The sequence below is a fragment of the Microtus oregoni genome, unplaced genomic scaffold (genome assembly GCF_018167655.1).
Source record: "Microtus oregoni isolate MIOR12 unplaced genomic scaffold, Mior012 000006F_ref0000085, whole genome shotgun sequence".
In the NCBI taxonomy this organism is placed as follows: Eukaryota; Metazoa; Chordata; class Mammalia; order Rodentia; family Cricetidae; genus Microtus; species Microtus oregoni.
The window spans coordinates 3,892,071-3,906,827 of record NW_024543065.1 but is presented as its reverse complement, the minus strand read 5'-3'; positions in this window follow the sequence as shown (position 1 = coordinate 3,906,827).

The following is a 14,757-nucleotide window of genomic DNA, read 5'->3' as shown; positions in this document are numbered from 1 at the left end:
TCAAGAAAACAAAGAGCCAGGAATATGCTGGTAAAGACACAAGGAAAGAGGATCCTTTTCACCATCGCTGGAGGAGAAACTGGTGCGGTTACTAGGGGAATCAATGCCGAGCTCTCTCTAAAGACTGACATTAGAGCCAGCGTGTGACTGAGCCTTCCCACTCTTAGGCATATAGGACTGCATCTCCTCATCCACCACAGAGACACTTGTGCATCCATGTTTATTGCTGCTCTATTTCTAACAACTAGGGACCGAAGTCAGCCTAGATGGTCATCAACAGAAGAAGGGACAATGAAGATATACACACACACAGTGGAATCTATTCGTCAACGAAAAAAAATAAATTATGAAATTTTCAGAGAGTTTGATGGAACTGAAAAAAATATTCTATTATGGAAGGTAACCAAAGGTTCAAGAAGTCAAACAGCGCATGGTCTCTCTCACATGCAGAGCTTAGCTTCTAACTTTCATATATGTGTGTGTTCACGTGGGAGTGAGTGGGTATAGAGGCCAGGGCACTCAGAAGGTGTGGTAGATGGGGTAGTATTTAAAGGGGTGTGATATAAAAACAACGAGGAGGAAACTGGATACAGAGGAGTTTAAATATGGATAAAAGAGCAGAGAGATGGAGAAGAGATGAAGGTACTCTGGCCAGCTCACGCAAGGCAAGCATGGCTCTGGCTGGCCCTTGTCCTTCTCCCCCATTGCTTCTGCCTTGCTAAAAACCATTAGATTCCATCCCTAAAGCGACCTGGGTCTTTTCCCTTATTTGGCCACTTCCTCCTCCTGAGGCTGACTACCAAGGTTCCATTGTCAAAGTATTGAAGTTCAGCAATCAAGAGCCTCCTTTGGCTCAACTAATTAACATGCCCAATCAAAATTAAGCACCTTATCCTAAAAGAGGGTTTCCCCCTTTACCTTTATAAACCATTTCCCTATGTGCCACACCTGTGTCCTCTCTAGCCAGAGACAGTCCTTTGTCCCTCTCCCCACCACTGCACAAATATGCTTGCCCTTCTCCCTTGTCCTCTGTCTCCTGTCTTTGTCTCTTATTCCCTGCCCTTTGTGTCTCTGGGTCAAATAAATCTCCTTTTGCTGAGAACTGGTCTTGGGAAGGTCCCTTTCAGGAAGAAAGAGGTTCATACAAAGAAAAAAATATTTGAAAATGCCATAGGGAAACATGTTACTTCATAATCTAAAAATAATTTAAAAAATCAAATGTATGAAGGAAAAAATAATTTGAAAGAGGCACCCTATGTGAGTGGATAAATCTGGTTCCAGACATTATTGGCTATAAAAGGAAAATTCCAGAGCCAGGGATAGCATACCTTTCTATTAACTTGTTAGTCAGGAAGGCCTGAGACTCCCAAAACAATGATGGCACCGACATTGGTTGCTCAGTGGATCTAATGGTAAGACCCTGTTGCTGAAGACGCCTTAGACTTCATTTGCAGGACACAAAATACCAAGCTGGAATTGAACCAGAAACGTCTTTCCAGTTGGCTAGCTTTCATAATGCCAGAGGTACCATGCAGGCTTCTGGGGGAGAATTGTCCTCCCTAAGTCTTACTCAGCTATGGGCCTTGCATGCTACTCTACCAACTTGCTCACCAAGTTGAGCTCACCAGTGTGTTAGTGGTGTACTGTTATGGGAGTCGACAACCACTTTCTAATTGAAGCCTACATAACGGGGTAATTCAAGCTTGGTATAATGAACCTGCTCAAAAGTCTGTGGCTGGGAAGATTTTAAACCATATTGGAAAAGCTATTACTACTGTTTTGATAAGTTGATATTTTATATCCATTGACCTGCCTTCTAAATATTTATTCTGATGCACACAGATTGGTTCTTTTTTTCAGCTATGGTTGGAGCAGGAGACTTTGTTATTCATGAGGGTTTTTTGCTTTTTTGTTTGTCTTCTTTGCTTGCTTTACTTTACTTTTGCATCAGGCAGTAGTTACTGCCGAGACTCATGACTGGTCAAGAGTTCAGAAAAAGTGAATGTTAAATTCTCAGTCCTAAATGAGACATCTAGTCCCTGTCCCCTTGATGGCTCAAGGGTCATTGTGGAAAAGGGAGCAAGCCTTGAAATGTCATAGCAGGAAGGGAGAAGGGAAGTTTGTGTAGAATCATGGAACCTTCTCTCTGGACTTGACAAGAACAAGGCATCATGGATGCACAACAGTAAAAGTTGCCAGACAAGAGCTGCAGGACTTGAGGGGTTGTCAACATTCCTGCATGGATGAAGCAGAGTTTGAACCACAAGGGTTCTGGTAGATCAACCCATTGATGAAGCAGAAGCCTTCTGATCCAATTCCTTCCCTAAAGCCACACTTCTGAACACTGTTATTATGTCCAACAAGTCTTCAATACTTATACCTTGGGTTTCACAACCAACCCTTAGCAAAGACTTTTAAATAATTTTGCATTTTGGGAAGTTTTCCCAATACCAGGTAGCACCAATCTATATGAAGTTTCAAGCAGACCTGAGACTAGCTTTTAAAGAGTCTACCACCTACCTAGGTAGATCTTTTGTAACCCTCTGTTCTCCATAGATGGAAATCTTTAGTATCATTCAAGTCTTGACCAATCGCCATGTCTGATTTCCATAAGACCCATACAAAAGTCTCTACATTTGGGCCTCTCCCCCATCCTGCCATAGATCATCATGGTAGCACATGAAGCAGGTTTGTTATTCGGAGTTGTTAGCTAATGCTATGTGTTGCAAAGGAATGAGAAAACAGTTTGGGAGAGGGGAGTTGTTGTTGGTTGGTTTTGCTCTTTTTACTATTTATTCTTTTGGGGCAGCACCCAGCAAACAAATAAATCACACACGCTGAGGCTTATTATTACTTATAAATGCCCATCCTTAGATTGGCTTGTGTCTTGCCAGCTTTTCTAAACTTAAATTATCCCAATTACCTTTTGCTTCTGGGCTTTAATCTTTTTCTTACTTCTGTATATCTTTTACTTTCCCTCTTACTCTGTGGCTGAGTGGCTCTTTGGCTGGTCCCTGACCTTCTCCTTTCCTTGTCCTATCTTGCTCCTCCTTTCCCTCATATCTCTTTCTATTTATCCTCTCTGCCTGCCAGCCCAGCCTATCCTTTCTCCTTCCTTGCTATTGGCCATTTGCTCTTTGTTAGACTGTCAGGTGTTTCAGACAGGCACAGTAACACAGTTTCGCAGAGTTAAACGAATGCAGCGTAAACAAAAGCCACACACACCTGAAAACGCTCTTCTTCAACAGAGGGTGGAATAGGGCCTTGTGTGTGTTAACCAAGCGCTCTGCTGCTGAGCCACGTCCCCGGTTCTGCTTAAAGCTTAATTGATTTGCAAGATCAAACAAAGAAGCAAATAAAAGAGGCATTTTACTCTGTCAAACAAGGCTGCTCCCCAGCTTTCAAGTCTTTCAGTCTGGGCAGGGCATGTGACTGGAGGGTAGGGTGCTTGTGTTTGTACAAGGCTTGGGCTAACTCCCCAGGGGCGTGAAAACATCACACACGGCCTTGTGCTCCCTTTGTCACCCTTTTTCATATTTGCTCTGCAAGGTGATGAAAAATGCTTGCGAAAAGAAGAACTGATGGAGAAGGAAGAAAAACACCGTGCACGGAGAAGAGTCATGTAGTGTGTCTCTCAGCCTTATTAATGCGCTTTCCTTTCTTCACATTTTGTCACTGATACCGTCTCTCATGCTAACATACTTGTTTTGTTTTTTTTTTGTTTTGTTTTGTTTAAATTTATTTATTTATTAAGGATTTCTGCCTCGTCCCCACAACCGCTTCCCATTTCCCTCCCCCTCCCCCGATCAAGTCCCCCCCCCTTATCTGCTCGAAGAGCAATCAGGGTTCCCTGACCTGTGGGAAGCCCAAGGACTGCCCACCTCTATCCAGGTCTCGTAAGGTGAGCATTCAAACTGCCTAGGCTCCCACAAAGCCAGTACGTGCAGTAGGATCAAAAACCCACTGCAATTGTTCTTGAATTCTCAGTATTCCTCATTGTCCGCTATTGTTTTGTTTTGCCAGTGCTCTTAGATAGAACCCACATCGTTCTGCCCTGCTGTCCTGGCTGGAGAGAGACTTAGCCATCTTCTCCCCAGCCTTCCCCAGATCATCACATGAGACTCTTGAAATTCCAAGAAACACAGATGGAAATAATTGATAATAGCCATCTTAATTTCTGATGAACATTTTATTTATAGATGAGCCACAATTTTCAGCCTGATGTATAGATGATTTATGCATGGCTTTCAGTCATGCTTTATTGAGACTATGGTTAGGAGCATCCCGCTAAATACCTAGGCACATTAAAGATGTTTAATTTCAGAATGTTTGCATGTAGATTGAAAAGCATGCATTGAGAATTTTGTACTGGTTAAGCACTAGCAGAAGTCTATGAGTGATTTCTTAGTAATTGGGTATTTCCATAAAAAGAAAACGATCCCATCATTCTGACAGATTAAAGCCATGTGCTCATTTTTGAAGTGTCCATTTCTTTGGGTTCTAATGGGGTTGTACAGTTGTTCTGTGTTTGCTGCTGTGTCATTTTGCTCCTTCACCACTTGACTCATATTTGACTTCTGAACTAATGATCTGGTTCACTCGCTGAGAAACCACCAAGGGCTAAACATCCATCTTCCTGGGGCTCAGACTCAAAGCAAAGTTTAGGACCCAAGGACCAGGCAGAACAGGCTCCCGGTTAGATGTCAAGTCTGGGTCACTCTTCACAGTCACTTGACTGATGTTGAAGGACAATCACATCTCTTGGTGACAGAGAGCCTTGGGAAACAAAATTGAATTGAAATTCTTGCAAGGAGTCCTCTGGGCCATCTCAAGTCTCCCAGGCAGTAATCAAGAGAGCAGCAACCTGCTCACCCGAGACAAGGACTTGCAATAGGATCTCACTGGGAAATTTCAGGCACAGTGAACTCACTCTGCATTAAGTTCAAGGCTGAAGCTCGAGAATATGACAGCCTAGTTTACCCCTCACTGTCCTCAGGACCCCCTTTGTCACTGAATAGGCAATGTGTCCGACGGCCTTCTCGCTTTTGTCCTCCCTCCCTTCCTCCCTTCCTCCCTTCCTCCCTCTCTTCCTTCCTCCCTTCTTTTCTCCCTGCCTTCCTTTCTACCTTGGCTTTCTTACACCTTTGGTATTTTCTCCTCAGAAATGCTTGTGAACAGCAAAGTGGTATTTCAGAGAACAAGGCAAACTGAGTGTAGCGATCCATGCCTGTTATCATAACAATGGGCCTTTTCTCAACGCTGCACTGTGGTGAGCTCAGAGTCCCTAGCCAGAGGATGGCTGCCACAAGCTTGAGCCAACCTTGCTTCAGAAAGAAATGCAGAGGTATGGAGAGAGGGAAGGAGGGAGAGAGGGAGGGAGGAAGGGAGTAGAAGATAGAGACTGTTTGAAGATGTGCATGGACCACATATTCAGAAAATAGTGTACTAGGCCCCCCACGAGCCTCAGAAAAAGACTGTTTTGATACTTTTGTCTTCTACAACCTAGTTAAAAGAGAGATTCTCAAAAATCAATTACCAATTGTTTAAATTTTCAAATGCCCAAACAGGGAATGTTTCCTTGGAAGCTTAAGCAGCACTATGCATGCGTGTAGACCATGAGAGTGACAAAACCAAATCGCCTCCCTTTATCCTGAAATCTTGCTAAAACCCCAGAATCGAAGGCACTGTCTTCTACAAAGCCACGCACTCCACTGCCACACAGCCGCCCTGAAACCACTTTCACAGAGCGCTGGTCAGAATATAGCCCTACCTCGCTCCCCTCCAGTCTTCAAAAGCAAAGGGGCTGCTCAGAACCAGAGAAGCTTCCAGGGAGAGAGGTACACATTAGTGGGCAAGTCCGTCCCTCTCCATGCTCTGGCCCAGTCCTAGCCAGGGGAGTGCTGCAAAGACAGTTGGAGATGGATCCGGGCCCAGGGCACCTGTGCCCAGCGCACCTGTCCTAACCCTCAGTCCAAGGCTTGAAAACCTTCACGCAGGCCTTACAACTAGTAAACAACCCAGCACTATTAACTGGAATTTGTGGACTTGGTTTAGATGAAACTATACAATTCAGGATTAGAGGGGAATTTAAACTTCAGCTCCTGAGACTCTTTGTCGTCTAAGATATGACCTGCCCCTTCCTGGTCAAGACGCTTCTGTAGTGAAGACATTTCATCCTGATGAAATCTGCGCTGTCTGCTGACTGCCAAAGCCGTAAGCCAAGGGGCCAAGAACCATAGGGATTAGGTCAATGTCTACAAGTATATCTGGCTAGATTTCGCCTGCTTCCCCTCCCCTTGGTCGGCCAAGGGACAAACTACAGATGACTAGAGACTTTTCAAGCCCTACACTGGCAGCAACCTGTGTTTTGCAGCCCAGGTAACAAGGAAAAGCACCCTACAGTGCCTTCTGCGGAACCCTGTGGAGACATTTGCCAGAGACCAGGAAGCGCCTGCCTTCCCAGCTGTCTTGACAGTCTTTGTTCCAAGAAGGGCCTTTCAGGGTGAGTTATGTGCAAGGTGAAGGCCAGGACACCAGCCAGCCACACGGGACCTGTCTTTCCCTCTGTTTCTGATCTCTGGCCCAATTTACAATGGCTGTCAGAGGGGCGTCCCCTATTCACATTCCCATTGCCTGCCACCCAACTAGAACAAAACCGCTCAGACATTTCAAGGACCACAGGTTGCAGAAAGGCCACGCTAGGAAGAAGTGCCAGGAAACATTAGCTGTCACCCTCGCTCACGTGGCGTCGCCACATGGTAACCCGAAACAAGTCCGTAATCTTAACACCCATCTTATCGTGACACGAGTTCAGGAACACAGAACTGGAAGTCCGAGAGCTGAGCTGCAAGAACAGGCTGTTCCGACCCTAGCTGAGAAATACCTTAGGGCAGGCAGGGCGCAGAGGAGGGTGGAGGACATTCCGTGATGCAAATATTTTAAAACTCCTCAGATCTGCACACTGATAAAGCTACTGGGGGGAAAACACACCGAGAGATGGGAGAGCAAAGGTTAAGAGGAAAAGAAGGAAGAGGAGGGAAAGAGATCTATGTTGGAAGAAACCTAGGAAGGAAAAGGCTTGTTTGGCTCACAGGTCCCAGTCATGCCTGAGGGAGGTCCGGGTACAAAATCAAGCAGGAGCAGAGGCAGGAACCATGAGGAGAGCAATTCATTGGCTTCCTTGGTTGCTTTTCATATACAGTCCAGGCCTGTCTTCTCAGGGGTGACAGCACCCACAGGGGTCCAACCACTTCTTAATTACCAGTCTATAACCTACAGGGGCTGGAGAGATGGCTCAGCAGTTAAGAGCACTGGTTGCTCTTCCAGAGGTCCCCTGTTTGAGTCACAGCTCACAGGCTGTTTCACAGTTTCAGGAAATCCAGTGCCCTCTTTTTTTTTCTTTTTCTTTTTCTTTAGTTTTTTGAAACCAGGTTTCTCTGTAGCTTTAGACCCTGTCAGGAAACTTGCTCTTGTAGACCAGGCTGGCCTCAAACTCACAGAGATCTGCCTGCCTCTGCCTCCTGAGTACTCGGATTAAAAGCGTGTGCCACCACTGCCCGGCCCCAGTGGCCTCTTTTGACTTATGTGTATACACATAGTGCACAGACATGCATGCAGATAAAATTAGACCCATTACAAAAAAATATATTTTTAAAAGAAGAAAATACCCCACAGGCACGCCTACCTGATCTAAGTTTTTCCTCAGTTGAGGTTCATTCTTCCCAGGTGCCTCTAATTTATGCAAAGTTGTCAAAAACCAACAGGTAACCCAGGCCTCGTGTATCCCTACATCTACAGGGCCTCCTGTATCCCTGCATCCACAGGGCCTCCTGTATCCCAGCATCCACAAGGCCTCCTGTATCCCTGAAGCCACAGGGCTTCCTGTATCCATGAAGCCACAGGGCCTCCTGTATCCCTGAAGCCACAGGGCCTCCTGTATCCCTGAAGCCACAGGGCCTCCTGTATCCCAGCATCCACAAGGCCTCCTGTATCCCTGAAGCCACAGGGCCTCCTGTATCCATGAAGCCACAGGGCCTCCTGTATCCCTGCATCCACAGGGCCTCCTGTATACCAGCATCCACAAGGCCTCCTGTATCCCTGAAGCCACAGGGCCTCCTGTATCCATGAAGCCACAGGGCCTCCTGTATCCCAGCATCCACAAGGCCTCCTGTATCCCTGAAGCCACAGGGCCTCCTGTATCCCAGCATCCACAAGGCCTCCTGTATCCCTGAAGCCACAGGGCCTCCTGTATCCCAGCATCCACAGGGCCTCAGGTATTTCTTCATCCCGGTCAAGGTGTACCACCTGCCAGCTAACACACCTCATGGAAGACAGTTATGGCCACAGGTCCTCCACTGGGCCTACAGAGAGAGTTTAATCGTGTTCTTAAAATAATAAGCAGCTCTTACTTTCTCAAACTTGGTGAGTAGATATGACCAGTCAGTGTAACAAAAAAAAAAAAAAGTCTCAGAATGCAAAAAAAGCTGTGAATGCAGATGAAGGTGAGAGCTTAGACCCCTGCTCCCTGAGCGTTTTTTAAACAGAGTTCATGAAGGTCTTTCTCAAGGAGGAGACGTCGGGCTAGGGCTAGTAGTTTCCCGTGTTTTGTTGGTTTTTCTTCTGTTTTTGAGTTGAGGTCTCACGTGCTCCTGCAGGCCCGGAACTCACAACGCAACTAAGGATGATGGTGAACGTTTGGTGTCCCTGCCTCCAGCTCTCAGTGCCTGAATGACGTGTGTGCACTATCACACCTGGTTGATGGGGTGCTAAGATTGAATCCCGTGGTTCCTGCACACTAGGCAAGCACTTTTACCAACGTACATACGTCCTCAGCCCAGGGGTCTATTTTCTTCATTGGATTTTATTAGTTACTTGCCTGTGGTTTGGGTGCTATCCAAACCTTCGTAAAGAAATTCCGAGATGGCTACCACTGCCCGACAGCCCCTCGGTGTTAATATTCCCCGTGCATGGTATAAGCAGAGGAAGCATTTAAGTACAAAGTTATCTGAAGATCAAGCAGAATTCGGGTACGGTGGCACAGCCAAATCTATTGAGATATGCACTTCACTTCCATGCTCAGTCGACAGTGGCTGTTGCAGAATTTACACTTTAAGACCTCGTGCTGCCATAATTAAGGTAAATCCTGACCCAGAAACAGAGCAATTTGGGGACCTAGCCTACAGAGGACTTCAAGGAAAATAAAGAAAAGACAGTGTTCTTAGCAAGCAACACAGGTGCTCTCAGGTATGTATGTGATTATCTAACCCAGGAAAACTATGTGTAGTTAAACATCAGATAGGAAATTAAAGTTGGTATGGAAGTGGGGTAAATAAATTCTCAGCTAAAGAAATGAATATCTAACAGGCCGTGCCAGGGTACATAGAAGATCAAAATCCCTCCCAGTCAGTGTCTGTCACTGAGAGGACGGTATGGCAGGAACTCAAGCAGGGACAGAGAAAGGAGTCCTGGGACAGCTGCTCACTTCCTTTCTCTCCTGAAGGATAAGCCTGCCTAGTGAACAGGCCCTACCCTGAATCAGAGGTCAGCTTTTTTTAAAGAACAGATATATTGGACACAATTACCCCAGACTAGTCAATGAAATAAAAGATACATTGATTCACTGATGAATAGGCTCACCATTCAGAAAAGGCTTGAGTAATCACAGTATGTTGTGTTAAGACTTGGAAACATTCCTGAACACACCATTTTTTCCCAGAATTCCAGTGTGCTTTTCTCCAGCTATCTATTAAGCCTGCATCTTCAGAGCTCCCTAATGTTTTTCTCAAGAGGCAAATGTCACTTTATGGTAACTGGCAGTCTGTTTTATATTTTATGTGTTTATTTTTATGTTTGTTTTTTATATTTTTTTTTCAGTGATCTTTTCCGTTTCTATCACACAAAATGTTCCGTAAAATGAGATGTCGATCCCACTTTCCTTCCGGTCTCCACTGATTAATCCTAGAAGTCTGCAACGGGCATCAGAACAGTCTGCTCAGTTCTTGGCACCATAATGCATTGAAAAATAAAACCCTGGATGAAATCTCTGCTCTAAGTTATACTGAAAAGAAACCTTCTATGTATAAAATTGTGGGAAAAAATTCCCAGTTCTACAGGGGAAAGTCCACTTCCACTCCACACTACACAGAACTCTCCTCCCAGTTTCTCGTGAGAGGTGGACGTGGTCCTGGTGGGTCAATTCCCCTTCTTTTTCAAGACTTTCCTCAAGGAGTGGCTTTATCAAGTGGCCCTCTTTCTTCATTTCAGTTCTGGGCTAAGCTTAGAATCAGGAAGTGCAGAATTTGAAGGACATTTCTGCTTTATCTATGCTCAAGTGATTTCCTGTACTAGGGAGGCCAAGAAGCCCTAATTACCCATAGCACCCACGTCACTGACTCCCTTACTAGGCCTCTTTGGTTCTCAGAATATATTACCTTAGCATTCCAGATATTTCTCCAGATAGACTTGTTGTCTATGTGGTTTCTTCTTTATGAAGTAAGAGATATTCAAAGTGAAACTCAGAATATGCCACTCCAAAATATATTACTTTGATGTAAGAATTATTTTGAGTGCAAGCAAGCATGGGAAGAGCTCATTGCCTTCCCCTGTTGACATCAAAAAAAGACCTAACTCTCTTTGTGAAGAGTCATTTCACCTCCCATACCAGGAAGAAGGTGGTGCTTATCGACAGCCAGGAGTGTTCAGTGAATCTGCGTAAACAGAACTCATGGAATAGCTAACTGGTCTACCACTAATTCCCCATAATTACCTTCCTACAGGTTACTGCCCATCCTCTTTCCTTCACTTGGCAATTCTTCTGCAGTTTATCACCTGTTGTTAAAATGGTTGGGCCCCTAAGTCTAAATACTTCTTTAGGTCTTCCTGCCCTCTCTTCCTCCGTCTTTCTTTCCCTCTCGTTTTCCTTCCTTCCTTCCTCTCTCTCTCTTTTTGCAGAATCCTCATGCATTTAAAATTTAATTCAAAATGTCTTTTCTTCTTAATCTGTCCTCTCTTGAGTTCATTTGTCTGGCTCAGCTGAAGATCTTAAGAAGACAAGACCCTAAAAGGACAAAGGAAAACTTTTCCTCCCCGCAAACAGAATGAAAAGCATGTTTGTCTACTGTAGACCACATTAGTGCCTCTCTGCTGTCGGCCTTGCGGGATTAACCCAGAAATGAGAGAAGTTGGGAACTGGCTCAATGGTCTGTAGAGATGCAGAGTAGAAGCCTGAGTGACATACCCCAGGGACTCTGCAATACTTCTGGCCTAGGCTGGTATCTCCTCACTCTGTGACCACATCTTCTTGCTACAAGGCTTCATTTGATGAGAGGAATTCACTGTTTTAATGAGTGTCATCCCAAAACACACAAATCTTCTTCCTGATCTGAAATTCCTACAAAATGCTTGTCTGGTTTTAATATTTGCTCAGTGTAGTCTTTCTCTTACTGCATCGACTTATTGGTACTTGCACTCCCTCTTCTGTCTGAAACTATAAAGTATTCACTTTTTCTCATCCCATTCCCATTACACTACAGAAATATTGTGGTTCATGCAAGATTTATCAGGCAGGAGTGACGTAAACCCCAGCCTCTTAGCCACACCTTGGACAGGAGGCCCCAGAGGGAGAGCAATGTAGATCGCACCTACTAAGCTCTCTGAGCACAGTCCGTCTGCATGAAGGATGGGGCCGATTCCCATCTCTCTAAAGAGTAGTCTGAGGACTCTGGCTCCATCTCCCAGGATTCAGGTCTTCTCCTTCTGCCAAGCAGCTGGCATCTGGCAACTGGCAGCTGACATGCGTTTTTGCATTGTCTGATGAGCCAGGACACCTGGCTGAAGGATTCTCGCTTGCTGAGTGTCTGGGATTTCCTCAAAAACTAGCAAAAATGAGTTAGCAACTAAAACTTGGTCTCGGCTTCTTCGTAATCAAGCGTGTGGTTTATCCAGGGCCTACGATGGCTCATACAGTGATTCTGGGTTGTTGTTTTTTTTTTTTATGCAATTCAGAATAGCAAAGATTTTTACAGTTTCTCCTTCTGTCTGAGACAATGAGCTTGGATCTGTAGCTATAAGAGCAATATTGACAAAGACCTAATACGAAAAACCCCTGGCCTTCAGAGAACTTTCACTCTGTGGAGAACGGAGGAGTGAAATCCATTTTCAAGACACTGTTTAGGAAGCTCAAAAATGATGCTTCAATAAGTTAAAGTCCCATCCCCCCAAAAAAAGGAAAAAGGAGACTTGGGACACCTTAAGAGCTTTTAAAACATGGCAAGGAAACGATGCTTTCTATATGGTTGGCTCCCAAGCAGCTAAAATAGGACATAAAAAGTCTTGTGTTGCTGTTAATACTCAAAAAGTCATTTCCGAGCTGTATATGCAAAGACAAAAGTAGGCATTTCCTGCAGCGCAGGGGAGGTGGATGAGAGTGTGAGTGTGCTGAACAATCCCATCATCACTGCACGCTGTCGTTTAGGTGTCTGAGGTCATCCATCCAGGTCCTTGCTTCTTACAGCAATTCGTAGTGAACAATATAGCTGAAGGCAGACATGGCCACACTCACTTTAGCATGCCGTGGGGATGCTCTAGTATATCCAAACACAACACACTTCAAAGGTTCAGAGAAGTCTGACCTGAAGCAGCCTTTCCGTTCCTTATCACTTTGACAGTTACACAAACTCCAGAGAAGGGGTTTTCTTCTCTAACTATTTCGAACTTTACCAGTCAGGGAGTTGGTCTTTCTCTAGATTAGAATACACTAAATATATCTTGAGGAAAGGGCGCAGTGCCCTGTCAGCAAAGAGTCCAGGAGTGGGCTCTCTCCCTTTATTTAGGACCACAGAGGAAGGTGAGGGCGGGGCAAGAGCAGGAGGGAGGTCAATAGTCTCAGCGGGGAGTCACAGCTCCAGGAAGCATTTTAGTGTCGCTTCTTCCAAGGGGTCAGTAGAGACTGTCTCACTTCCACCCCATGACAGAACTTGGCCTGAACAAAAGCCATTAACTCAGCCAAAGCCCCAGCCAGTGAGCCCAGAGAGTTAAAATTGCTCCTTGGCACTGCTGCTCAATGCTTATCACCACTCAGTGGAGGAGTGCATTCCCCCAAATGCCTAAAAACAAGCGCAACAGGGACTTTCAAAGGATATGACTTGCTGAGCTTTTAGGATCAGACAAACAGTCCAAACATCCTGCAAAGACGGAACCACCCTGACAAAGGCGCTCTTTCCTAGCTCAGTGATTCTTACACGCTCTGGTCTCTCAAGAATGATGTGTGAAAATCAGCTATCTCCTGCTTGGAATTTCAAGAAATTTCTGTTCTTATTTCTCAGTGGCAGTCCTTGTGATCTCGCACACGAACATACAATGTGATACTGAGAACTGTGTGCCCCATGTAGGACCTGATCCCACACACACAGCAGGCAGCTAGAGCTGCAGAGTCCCACAGCTCACAGGCTCCCACAGCAATTACAGAAAATCAAGACTGCTTCCCACCCAGAGACCCAAAGCTCCCACACAGGTACCACCCAGCCTTAGAGTCCTCTGGGGAAACAGAATTTGGCTCTTGCCTGCCACTCACTCCTCTGAGCTGCAAGCACTAGAATGAAATACTTCTTGTTTCATACATAAATTCAATTCCAGAAGCTCTGATTGAGAATAATTTTGCCTCTGTAACTCACCCTCAGTGGAGACAAAGGCCAGCTGCTAACAGTATGGGGGTGAGGAGCCTAAAATACTCCTCAGAATTAGCAATGACTTTTTCATTGTCCCCGGAAGACTTCCAGGTCCTTGGTGCTTGCGTATTTCTGGATGTCCTGCACATTTTATATCCATTTCTACTGACAGAGCCCTTTTTGCTGTTAATATTTTTAGGAAGCAGGGAAACTTCATTTATGCCTCCATTGTCCATCTAGGGGAAGGGAGGGTGATCTCAGGGTCTCTGGTAATCTAATATGTTATGATTCATTCACTTTATATAGACAGTCCTTAATATTCTGGTGAGTAATTTACAAAGCCTTCTGGGAGACTGCTGAGTCACACTGGAATTAAATGCAATTATGAGACTGGAGTATAATGATATCGCCACGGGTAAGACTGGACTGAGGCCTGTGGAGAAGGTGTGGGAGGAGAAAGCCATAATCAAACTCGTGGAGATGGCACCTCTTCAGACAACAGGCAAGATTAGGCAAATTATCAACATGTGATGCACAGTCAGCTGCAATCGGAAATATGGTTCTTACCAGAACTGCCCACCATTCGTTTGGCAGAAGTCACAGAGTAGTGACGGCAATGGATTGCATAGGCTTTGGAGTGAGTCATCAATGCCCGGGTGCAGTTCAGCTTTGGCAGCCAGGACTAATGACGTGAACTTTCCAGACCACTCACCAGAGAGATGATGAATGCCAGAATCCGTTCCAGAACCCTCCTTTTAGTACCCGCAAGCAAAATATCCTAAGGCAGGCTCCTAAACCCTCACTGGGAGACCTGGATGGAGGGACTTGCCCACAGAACATTTGAGGAGTAAATGTATCCACTTAAATAGTCACAGACAGCTTCAGGGGTCCCTAGCGCGAGGATAATAGAACTCACAGGAGAGAATCAGGCACAGTGTGAGAAAGACTAAGAGTTTGGAGATCTAATTTTAAAGGTCTAGAGTCTCAAAGCGCCCTCCTGCCACCTCTGGCCAGGCAGGAGTAGCCAGGTCTGTCTCCCAAGTCCTCTCGTAAGAGAAGGTAACTCTGAGCCAGCAGAATGCTGGCCTCCTTT